The 12,071-nt window shown below is 43.7% G+C and overlaps 1 protein-coding gene across 3 annotated transcripts in view; it reads left to right on the top strand.

Annotated features, from left to right (window-relative positions):
* LOC124774980 overlaps positions 1-12,071 on the top strand; it is a 186,252-nt gene that overhangs the window by 161,963 nt on the left and 12,218 nt on the right. The gene's annotated exons all lie outside the window — the stretch shown is intronic.

Raw genomic sequence — 12,071 nt, 5'->3', positions numbered from 1 at the left:
AAACATAAGACTCCTGACAGCTTGTGTTGGCATTATCAGACAATATCGAAGTTTCGTGCTACTTTTCTTACTACGTGTAGCCATTATCTAGCTTTTAGTCGTCTTACAGAGATGGTGGAGAGTGCAAGTTGTGATTTCAACTCAAGTTGCAGGCAGGAGCTTGATTCTGTTCTTCTAATGCTCTAGTTCAGTGGTGAGCAAATGAATGAAGCTGCTCAGCTGCCATACCATTTTTAAATCCTACTGTGAGCTACCAAAAGAAACTGTGATGGAAATAAGAACTTTTAAAAAAATCTTTCATTTCTTTATTGCCAGTAAACTTCTCTCTCTCTCTCTCTTTTTTTTATATGAAATGAATTTTAATTTAGTGGAATTTAAGAAAAAGCAACTGACATTGCATTGTACTTAATAAAGAAATTGAAGTGTATTTAGTAATAAATTACAAATGTAAGAACAGATTTTTTTTAGACTTACTAACTTGAATAAGGTATTGGGTTAAAGTTCTTCCTCTCTCCCTGGCTTTTGATAACAAATAATTTAGGTCTTTTAAATTTTGATGGTGGTTCCTGTGTGAAGAATTTTGTTAAGAAGGCGAACTGCTACTTCCATGTTGTGGTCCACCAAAAATTCGGGATAGAGCCCATCTTCACCTGCAAATTTTCTACATTTCATGTGTTTAAGAGCTGACTCCAGTTCAGTGATAATAAAAAAAAGAAGAGGATTCTCCACTTAGCTTTGCTTACAAATGCCTGGATAGAATGATACTAAACCCAATACTAGATCAAAGTAACACTAGGCCGTCCGGTGACACCACAGTGGTGTCGTGAGCATAGCATCGCTCAGTGGCCGGCAATAGCACTTCAGTATCTTTTGCATTCTGTTCGTGTTTTGTTTAGGTAACAATAAGTTACACAAGTCAAACAGTTTTTTGTATTTATAAGTACTTGTGCCCTTTCATCACGTGAGATGAAAGACATGATACAATTATTTACGATGAATGCGCAGATGTCTTGTCTGATTTTGCGGACGAATTGGCTGATTGAGAAGAAAACATTGGATATCAAAAAATGAAAGTGAAGCACAATCGTCGGAAGATAGTGAATTACGTCCAAGAAGAATTCAGCGAATGCTAAAGTTGCCAAGTGATTTGGATGAATCAAACGAAGGACATTCCACGCTCCAATCTGTAGAATGCTGGTTTCATTTCTCCTGATAACGACATCCTCCTGAGTAGTCCCCACCTGGAGATCTGAATGGGGAACTATTTTACCTCTGTATTATTTTAACCGAGAGGATCCCATTATCATTTAACTATACAGTAAAGCTTCTTGCTCTAGGGAAAAATTACAGTTGTAGTTTCCCTTTACTTTCAGCCGTTTGCAACTCCTTAAAACATTGTAAAACTGCATCTACTAAGCCAACGAAATTTACAATCAGATGGTTGAGACACAGAATCGGATAGCAGAGATGACAACTTAATCTAATAAAGTTTTAAAGACTTCTGCTGTAAAAAGAAAACAGTTTTTGTTCGTCATAAATAGTGTGCGAAAATATTCGAGCCTTCATTGACGGAGAATTTGTATCCTAAGAAGTACGCAGGTGTGCACTTGTTATGAGTGACATAACTATAATTTTTGACATATTGCCCAAGAAGAAGGAATTAGTTTGTGAATTGTGAACTTCAAGCTTTTCCCAGCATTTACTATTCTGTAGTAACTTGCAAGAATGTGGCCACATAAATTTGTCAAAGTCTCCAAATATTTTGACATGTGACACCCTCCTTGCGCTTCTTAGAGTTATTCGATGATGGTAAGTTGTGTGCCTGTTTCCGGGACAATAAATCCGATGCCTCACTGTAATGTGGAACTATTTAGTTTACACCCATAATGTTCTTTGTAATTGAAAAATATAACACCACACAGACCATATGCAGAGTAGTCTTTTGCATTAATCTTTGCTACCAGTAATTCTTTTTTACTCACTGTGATGTAGCCTATATTTGACTATATTCACACAGACCCACACACATTCATTATAAAATTACACCTTTTTAAAAATTCTATGGAGTAGGAGGAGTTGTCAAGCAAATATAATGAATCCAGTTTCTGTGTTTGGAATTAATTTTCTTATCCACTAGATTCTTCACCTCAGTGGATAAGTTGACTAAGATTTTTGTAGCTCAATACTTCACTCATTTCTCTATGTATAATGTAGTTGGACACATAAAAAATATACTCACCAAAAAGTGGCAGGAGAACACACATATAAAAGGTATTACAGTTTGCAAGCTTTTGGAGCCAGTGTCTGAAGGTGAAGGAAGAGGGGTGAAGGGAAAGGACCGGTGAGGGGTAGAGTTTGGAATGATGATGATGATGATTAGTGTAAAGAGTTTACCGTTGTGGTCTAAGAAGAGTTACCAAAGAATACAAAACTGAAACAAATTATTGAATGACAGCATGAATAGTAAGTCAGGCTGTTGTGCACAACTTCATGCATAACAGTGAGAAGAGGTGAACTGCAGAGTGGTATGGCAACTGTAATCGTATGAAAGTTGGACAGGAGCGGAAATTATTAATCAGAAAGTTAACACATAAAAATGAAGATTTACTTAATTTGTATTTCTCCAGGCAAATGAATGCATTACAAATAATGCAGTAAGAAACAGTACAGCTGTTACAATGTCCATAAGAAAGAGGCTCCCTGCAATGCAGCACAACTGTTGACTAGGCAGCAACATGTAGTAAAGTGGCCCCAAGCATAAATTGGCCATATCACGGCTGCTGGCCATTCTATACTGTGGTGACAGAGGGCACTCGGGGTATCGAGCAGCTGAAGGCTTGGCTAACCCAGAAACTTGCAATTCTGTTGCTGTGAATCCTATGGGATGGTATCAACAGGTGATACCATGCCCCTCCCTCCTAAACCTCCTAACCATTTAGTCTAGATAAGCGAACAACAGTTGGGGAGAGGGGAGGGTGGATGTACATGGCAATGAGGAGACTGGAGAAGAAACTGAGGCTGATGCCAGCTCCCACCTATGCACCGGCATATGCCCTGATCTGCTGCGTCCAGGCAGGCATGGAATCTGAAAGTACAATGCCTGTCGGAGGATCGTGCAATTCACAAGGACAAATTTGATTATGGTGGCATCACAGTGAGCCTCGCCTCAATCTGTAAAAGCCCGAATCATTAGTGTGATACCATGCCCATCTGGTAGAGTGAGCTCCATCCGCCGTGCAGCAACACAAGTAAGGTGCAGTGGCGCTGTCCACGTAACAACTCTGCTGGGGATTGTCCGTCACACAGCTGGCAGCAAGAGGAAGACGTGAATTGCAACAGAGCTTGATCCCACGTGTGACAGGCATGAAGTTTGCCCATCTGTTGCTTAAATGTTGGTGCAAATCATTTGGCTTCACCAATGAATTGTGGGCAGAATTGTGCACTCGTGATGTACTTGATGCCTTAGGCAGTAGAAAACTGTTCAGACCTGGCAGCAGCAAATTGAGGTTCATTGTCACTCTAAGCCACTTCGGGCAATCCATTGAGGCAAAACATTGATGACAACGCCTGTGGACTGTGGAACAAGCCGCAGTAGACTGCATAGGAACCACAAGGTAAATTTGCCAACGATCTTGATGAGCCAACGTGTGTTACAGTAAGGACTCGTGAAATCAAAGTGCAAACATTACAAAGATCCTTGAGGTTTGAGCCGTGCAAAAAAACTGCTGAGGCAGAGCTGACTTATGTTCTGCACATGGTTGGCACTGAGAAGTTAACTGTTCAATTTGCGCATCCAAACGGTGCCGAGTGCAATTGATTTCATGCCAACTGTTAGATGTGGACAACAACCTAGTGATCTTAGTGTAGCAAATGAACTACATCTGGTGGGAGAGCCTGGGGAATCTCAACATATGGTTGATCATTATCAGTATGAAGCAAAATGACACACTTGTGAAATGCAAGGGCATGCCGACAGGCAAAATAAATGTGAACCACAGAGGTACAACCTGTCTGGCTGAATGCAGCCAACCAGAGCGGATACAGTGCAACAGAATCTGCAAATCGAGATCTGCTGCTATGGCCTGGGCGATTTTCTGGTGATTATGCAGAAAGCTATGCGAAGCATCAGTGTCTTGTGCATCTATGTAGCAACAAGAAGCAGAGGACTTGTTGAATTTGGGGGAAACTGGACTAACAGAGAGGTGAGAAAGAGCGTCTGCATTGGAATGCTTAGAAGTGGGTTGTTACACAGTCTCATATTGATAGTTTGACAAAACAGCAGCCCCCTATTGCAGCTTCTGTACTGTTCTAGTTGGGACTGACTGTGAGGTGCTAAACAAAGATTGGAGAGGGTATTGCCCGTCACGAAGTAGAATTTTCTGTCGGAAACATACTTATTAAACTTGGTGACGCCAAAGAAATGGCAAGAGCCTCTTTTTTAATTTGTGAATAATTACACTGAGCTTTGTGCAACAGCTTCAAAGCAAAGGCAATTGGCCTGTCAACAGAATCAAATTTGTGTGACAAAACTGCACTAATGCTGTAACAGGAAGCATCCACACTCGAGACCACAGGTTAGACTTGATCAAAATGAACAAGGCAAGGTCACTAAACAAAGCATATTTCAAATTCTGGAAAGTAGACTGACACTCGTGCAACGAAACAAAAGCAACAGTCTTCCTGCACAAACGATGCACGGGAGCCACGATTTGAATGGTGTTAGGAATAAATCGGTTGTAATACTTAAGCTTGCCTAACAAAGCTGCAATTTCTGCATGTTTCACGAGGATGAAAGGTCATGGATAGCAAGCTACTGTGGTTGCAATGAACGAACACCCTGGTTATTAATGACCTGTCGTAAGTACTCAAGTTCAGTCTGAAAGAACACAATTTGTCTCTGTTACATTTGAGACAGGCTGCAGACGACAATTGGACACAGTACAAAGACTGCTGATGTGTCCTCCAGGAGTGTGACCTGAGATGACAATATCCTCTAAATAATTTGAGCAAAAAGGAACTTTGGCAATCATCTGCTCCAGGAAATACTGAAATATGGTGGGTGTGGAAGCACTGTTAAATGGCCACATCAAAAATTTGAAGAGAACCAGATGAGTGTTAATGATAAACACTTTTTGTGACTGTTCTTACAGAGGTAGTTGCAAGAAAATGTCACCCAAATCAGTTGTGGAACAGAGACAACCGGCATCCAATTTATCCGTCAATTCTCCAGGGCATGGCAAGGTATAACTGTCAGTGACTATTGGAGAATTTAGTTTTCTTAAAATTGACACACAACCTGAGTCTGCTGGACAGCTCCTTTATAGTAACAAGAGGAGATGCCCACTGACTGGCATGAATGGGTGTAAGACTCCAGTGTCTTGCAAAGCAGTAAGTTCCTGAGCCACTATTTCTCGGAGGGCCTGAGGGGCAGGATATGCTCTACCAAAACTTGGCTGTGCATTGTCCTTCAGTGTGACATGGGCAGCAAGATTATTGGTTTTACGTAACCCTCAGAAAATAAATCCTGGAATTATGCACATAACTGAACAACATTGTCCCAAGAATCAAAGAAAGAAACAGAAAGCACCTTGTCCTGAATGCTTTATCCAAACAAATCAAAAGAGGTAAGACAAAAAATATTAGCACTGTAAATCTGTCTGTCAAACTGCGGAAAGTTGCAGGAAGTCTACAGGAAGTCTAAAGGTGCCTAAGTCAGGAATATGTTGACAGTCAACAAAACACCAGTGTCAAGTTGCAAATGGAGTGATTGTCCAGCAGTAATAAGAGGCACAAAGAGTTTGTTGTTTTCACATAACACTGCAGATGAGTTGGAAGCCTTTCTTGAATGGCTCTTGCACTGTTGTTTTGCATTAATGACACTATGGAGTTTGGGAAATACATTGCACACTTTTGTGACTTACATTTGTGTGAAGGAATAGCAGATAGCAGGGGGGCGCTTCAAACTTCTGTAAGCACACAGACTGTACATGTTCTCATTTGTCACAAAAATGCAAGTAACCTCATGTGAGATGGCAAGATCGGCAAGCACGTGCTGTGCATTACAGCGAGGGCACGACTTCACGCCTTGTGCCAGACGCAACATGTGTTTATGTGCACACTGTGACTGTGGCTGGCTGCATCACTGTTTGCGAGCTGGCTGTGAGGCCAGTTTGTTGCAGCTATGTAATGAACAAACAGGAGCTACTTCAAAACTGTGTGCTGCACTTCCCCAGGAATCCTGATACTCTAGAATCTGCAGAACCTGTTGCAAGGAAAGGTTCGAGTATTTAAGAATCTGGTGGTGCAGGTGACTGCAGCACAGTAGCTATTATGAAACAAGCAATATACAAACAGCAAAAACCGAAAGGAGCAAGACAATGAAGCACAGAGAAAGCAAAAAGAGGTTGCAGTTGCAGCAACCTCAGAACCTAGAACATACAGAGCACAAGAAAAAAAAGGCTGGGTACGCAGAACAATGAATAACAGCAAAAAACAAAGCAAAAAGGTGACATTACGGGAGGTAAGCAATCACTTGATAACTTGAAGACAGCCTCGTGTAAGTGGTAGATCTCATCGCCAGGTGTTGTGTTAGGCTTTCTGTACAGGTAAGGAGGGATGGGCTACAAAGTGATGAGGTAACCGTGTTGTAGGAGAGCTGGACAGGGGCAGAAATGATTAGCGAGCAAGTTAATACAGGAAACAGAATATTTACTTAACTGGTATTTCTGTAAGCAAATGAAAACTGAATGCAACAGGCATGACTGTCAAGGTTGTCAAACCACAACTAGAGTGCCAGTTCTATCATGACTGTAAGGACTCAAAGTACATGAATAGGGTGTGCTACTACACCCAATTCTGAGTAAGACCAGCACACTGACGTACTCAGCAGCTACGTATTTGAAGAAACTGGTGTGCCTATATGCGGGGAAGTGTGTTCACCACACCTGCAAGTTGGAGGACTTATTGTGCTGTGTAGAGCAACTGTGTATCACGGTATCTGGTATAATGGTCATTTTTAATGTGGTCTTCCCATTTACTGAGATATCAGGGAAAGACTCACTGGAACTGACTGCAGAAAAATTTGATGATGCTCTGATGGACCTGTTCAGGCATATATTGATTTCAACATATATTCTGATCGGGGGACAATATTACAAGCAGACAGAACAAGGGGCCATGGGCAAGCTGCCCATCTCCAGTGGTTGCCTATCTATTTGTGGAGAAATTTGAAGATGACACCTTAGAGACAGCTAGATACAAATCCACATGCTTTTTCAGGTATGTGGATGATACCATTGTGGTCTGGTCTCATTGTAGGAAGAGGTCCAGTGAGTTTCTGCGACAACTTATCTCGTGCCACCACCACCACGGAACTGGAGAAGGATGGTCAGCTGTCATTTCTGGATGTACTTCTCAAAAAGAGATTACATGGGTCGTTTGGCCACAGTATGTATTTTAAACCTGGCACCTGTCATCATCCAGTACAGAAAAACAAGAGTCCTAAAGACACTTGCCCCCAAGGCACACACCTTGTCAGGCCCAGATATTGAGCATCTATGCACAATCTTCTGGAAAAGATGGGATACATGCTCCAAGCAGATTCAGAAGGCTTTTCAGCCAGCCACTCCCGCCAGGGGGCTCACGGTTCTTTCATGAGTTTGTGCGTGGTGCACAAGGGGCCCGTTTTTCTCTCTTGGGCTGCATTTCCTTCACTGTGCCCCTCCCAACCTCCATCCTCGCTCCTTCCTCACTGCCCCCTCCTATCCCTTCTCTCGGCGTTCTGATTTATGTCTACCTGGCTACCCACCTGGTTTCCTGTATTCCCTGCAATTTTCTTCCTCTTTCATTTTTCTCTTCATTCATATTGGTGTTTGGACCCCCTTACGGTCTGACATCCACTTCTAAATTTTCTGTCTTTAGAGTGAGCCATTTGAGGGCGAATTCCCTCCCTAGCGTCTATGACATGGATTCTTCTCCTCCCCTTCCTTTACCTTTTCCTGCCCCGCTGCAGCCCCTCTGCCGCATTAAGTCACCAGCACGTGTAGCCCGTCCATGTGGTGAGGCTTTATGTACCCATATGGCTGAGCCCCCTGACAAAACAAGGATCACATTACTGATACCTGAGCTCTTTCCTCCCTGTGTATGCCAAGGAGTGGTTGCTTGTCTTGCTGGTCAGCCGTTGCTGTGGCTGCTCGATGCACCTCCTATCATTCGCTGGGCGCGTGCAACCTCGCTCGCGGAAGACGCATCTTGTTCTTGGTGCCCAGCGGAGGGGCTGTGCGGGATGTGGCAGTGTCGTGCTGGAGGACGCCACTGCTAGCGATGTGAGCTTCGCTTCGCCTCATACGAGATGTTTACCTAGTTTGCAGTGCATTCGCACCATTGCCATCCCCGTCCCGGCTTGTCCCGACTTTGCTCGAGATAGGACTGGGTGCTTAGCACATGATGTGTATCAAGCTGAAAAATTTGACCGCTCTCAAATGGCCGTCACTTCGGGTGGATCCTGCAGACTTCCCTTCACTGGCTATCTACATCTACAGTTATACTCCGCAAGCCACCCAACGGTGTGTGGCGGAGGACACTTTACATGCCACTGTCATTACCTCCCTTTCCTGTTCCAGTCGCGTATGGTTCGTGGGAAGAACGACTGCCGGAAAGCCTCCGTGCGCGTTCAAATCTCTCTAATTATACATTCGTGATCTCCTCGGGAGGTATAAGTAGGGGGAAGCAATATATTCAATACCTCATCCCGAAATGCACCCTCTCGAAACCTGGACAGCAAGCTACACCGCAATGCAGAGCGCCTCTCTTGCAGAGTCTGCGAATTGAGTTTGCTAAACATCTCCGTAACGCTATCACGCTTACCAAATAACCCTGTGACGAAACGTGCCGCTCTTCTTTGGATCTTCTCTATCTCCTCCGTCAACCCGATCTGGTATGGATCCCACACTGATGAGCAATATTCAAGTATAGGCCGAACGAGTGTTTTGTAAGCCACCTCCTTTGTTGATGGACTACATTTTCTAAGGACTTTACCAATGAATCTCAACCTGGTACCCACCTTACCAACAACCAATTTTATATGATCATTCCACTTCAAATCGTTCCGCACACATACTCCCAGATACTTACAGAAGTAACTGCTACCAGTGTTTGTTCTGCTATCATATAATCATACAATAAAGGATCCTTCTTTCTATGTATTCGCAATACATTACATTTGTCTATGTTAAGGGTCAGTTGCCACTCCCTGTATTAAGTGCCTATCTGCTGCAGATCTTCCTGCATTTCGCTACAATTTTCTAATGCTGCAACCTCTGTATACTACAGCATCATCCGCGGAAAGCCGCATGGAACTTCCGACACTATCTACTAGGTCATTTATATATATTGTGAAAAGCAATGGTCCCATAACACTCCCCTGTGGCACGCCAGAGGTTACTTTAACGTCTGTAGGCGTCTCTCCATTGAGAACAACATGCTGTGTTCTGTTTCCTAAAAATTCTTCAATCCAGCCACACAGCTGGTCTGATATTCCGTAGGCTCTTACTTTATCAGGCGACAGTGCGGAACTGTATTGAATGCCTTCCGGAAGTCAAGGAAAATAACATCTACCTGGGAGCCTGTATCTAATATTTTCTGGGTCTCATGAACAAATGAAGCGAGTTGGGTCTCACGCGATCGCTGTTTTCGGAATCCATGTTGATTCCTACAGAGTAGATTCTGGGTTTCCAGAAACAACATGATACGCGAACAAAAAACATGTTCTAAAATTCTACAACAGATCGACGTCAGAGATATTGGTCTACAGTTCTGTGCATCTGCTCGACAACCCTTCTTGAAGACTGGGACGACCTGTGCTCTTTTCCAATCATTTGGAACCTTCCATTCCTCTAGAGACTTACGGTACACGGCTGCTACAAGGGGGGCAAGTTCTTTCGCGCACTCTGTGTAGAATCGAATTGGTATCCCGTCAGGTCCAGTGGACTTTCCTCTGTTGAGTGATTCTAGTTGCTTTTCTATTCCTTGGACACTTATTTCGATGTCAGCCATTTTTTTGTTTGTGCGAGGATTTAGAGAAGGAACTGCAGTGCGGTCTTCCTCTGTGAAACAGCTTTGGAAAAAGGTGTTTAGTATTTCAGCTTTATGCATGTCATCCTCTGTTCCAACGCCATCATCATCCCGGAGTGTCTGGATATGCTGTTTCGAGCCACTTACTGATTTAACGTAAGACCAGAACTTCCTAGGATTTTCTGTCAAGTTGGTATATAGAATTTTACTTTCGAATTCACTGAACGCTTCACGCATAGTCCTCCTTATGCCAACTTTGACATCATTTAGCTTCTGTTTGTCTGAGAGGTTGTGGCTGCGTTTAAACTTGCAGTGAAGCTCTCTCTGCTTTCGCAGTAGCTTCCTAACTTTGTTGTTGAATCAAAGTGGGGTTTTCCCATCCCTCACAGTTTTACTCAGCACGTACCTGTCTAAAATGCATTTTACGATTGCCTTGTACTTTTTCCATAAACACTCAACATTGTCAGTGTCGGAACAGAAATTTTCGTTTTGATCTGTTAGGTAGACTTTACCAATGCAGCTTCGACAGTTAACAATTACAATACCGATTGCTGCTTGGTCCCTGCATGTCCTGACTTTGCCCCACACCCTTGGAGGCTGTTGCCCTTTCTGTACTTTGAGAAGGGCCAGGCTTGCCGTCTTGAAATGAAACTCTTTCCCCACTACCTAGTATGTACTAGGATGGACGGGGACACATTCACTGCCACAAAGCCATTGTTTTTTGTGGAGAATGTTGAGGACAGGTTTGGCGAAATGGAGTGTCTGGGTAAGATGCAGTCGGGCTCCCTGTTGATTAAAGCTTCTTCTGCCACCCAATCTGTGATTGCCTTGACAACGTCTCAGCGTCTGAAGGGTCCTAAAGACACCGCATCTGTATTGGTGCCTTATTCTGGCTTTCGAGGGGAATACCCTCCCAGAGAAGGTCAAGGTTATGTTACCAATGCGACATGAAGCCATTATGTCCTGCCACCCATGAGCTGCTAGTGCATACCAGGCCTATTTCGGGGGACCCTAAAGTCTCAGCCATATGGCGCAAGTCCAGAAAGTCGCAGCCTAGCTTGTCACAGAACTTTCAAAGTCTCTGGTTCACTCCTTCTTCTCGACTCAGAACCAAAGGGTCACAATCAGTTCTGGGGCCAACGCTGCAAATTGTGAGCTTCGTTGAAACTCCATACACAAGGCTGGTCTTCTCAATCATCTCTGCCAGTCATTGGATTGACCCAAGAATGACTTTGGACCCCAGACGACAGACGTCATTTGTTCGAACATGTACCACAATCTGCTGTTGGTTATACCCTGTTCCCTCAATGGCTGCTGGAATAGCCTCTTCAACATGTTGAATGAGCCCCCAGGGTACACACAGAGTGCATATTGTATCCTTTCCTGTCCCTTGCTGCCATTTCCCTAATGGCTACCATCATTCGCCATACATTTGGACTACTGACAATTAATAGACCCTACCCTTTTGTGTTTGCCCCCTCCTGACACTGGACAAAACAGGTTTCTCCACAACAGGTGAAGTGAGTCCCAATGGGTGAGTCCCAATGGGTCAGTTTCAGTGAAAGACAACACCTCGAACTTGGTGGTTAGTGGGATCCTTACAACACCTTGAGTCCTCTGTGGTCCCATCCACCCTGCACAGGGTGCCTAGAAGTACCATTGACACACCACTCGCAGTCAAGTGGACAGGTAATAACAGATCCTAAACTTTCTGCAGAGGAGACAGGATTCACAGAAGAGGATAGTACTTGATGTGCCTCTGGTACATGTATCACAGGTACACTGCTCTCAGGAGCTCTTCCGACACACAGATTTGCAGCAGCTGCCAATCGTTTGATGGTAGTCTGGGCAATTTCCAGCAGCTCACGACCATCAAACAACTCGTGCTGTGTTCAGGAGCAGCATTCACAGTGGGGCTGAATTTTGACTAGTGCAACATATGACAAGGCAGTGAACAAAGGACTTTAATTTAAACCTGCTGATTATCTTTTAATCTTAGG

Source organism: Schistocerca piceifrons, chromosome 2, assembly GCF_021461385.2.
Source record: "Schistocerca piceifrons isolate TAMUIC-IGC-003096 chromosome 2, iqSchPice1.1, whole genome shotgun sequence".
In the NCBI taxonomy this organism is placed as follows: Eukaryota; Metazoa; Arthropoda; class Insecta; order Orthoptera; family Acrididae; genus Schistocerca; species Schistocerca piceifrons.
The sequence above is the reverse complement of the archived record's forward strand: the minus strand, read 5'-3'. Positions and strand labels throughout refer to the sequence as shown.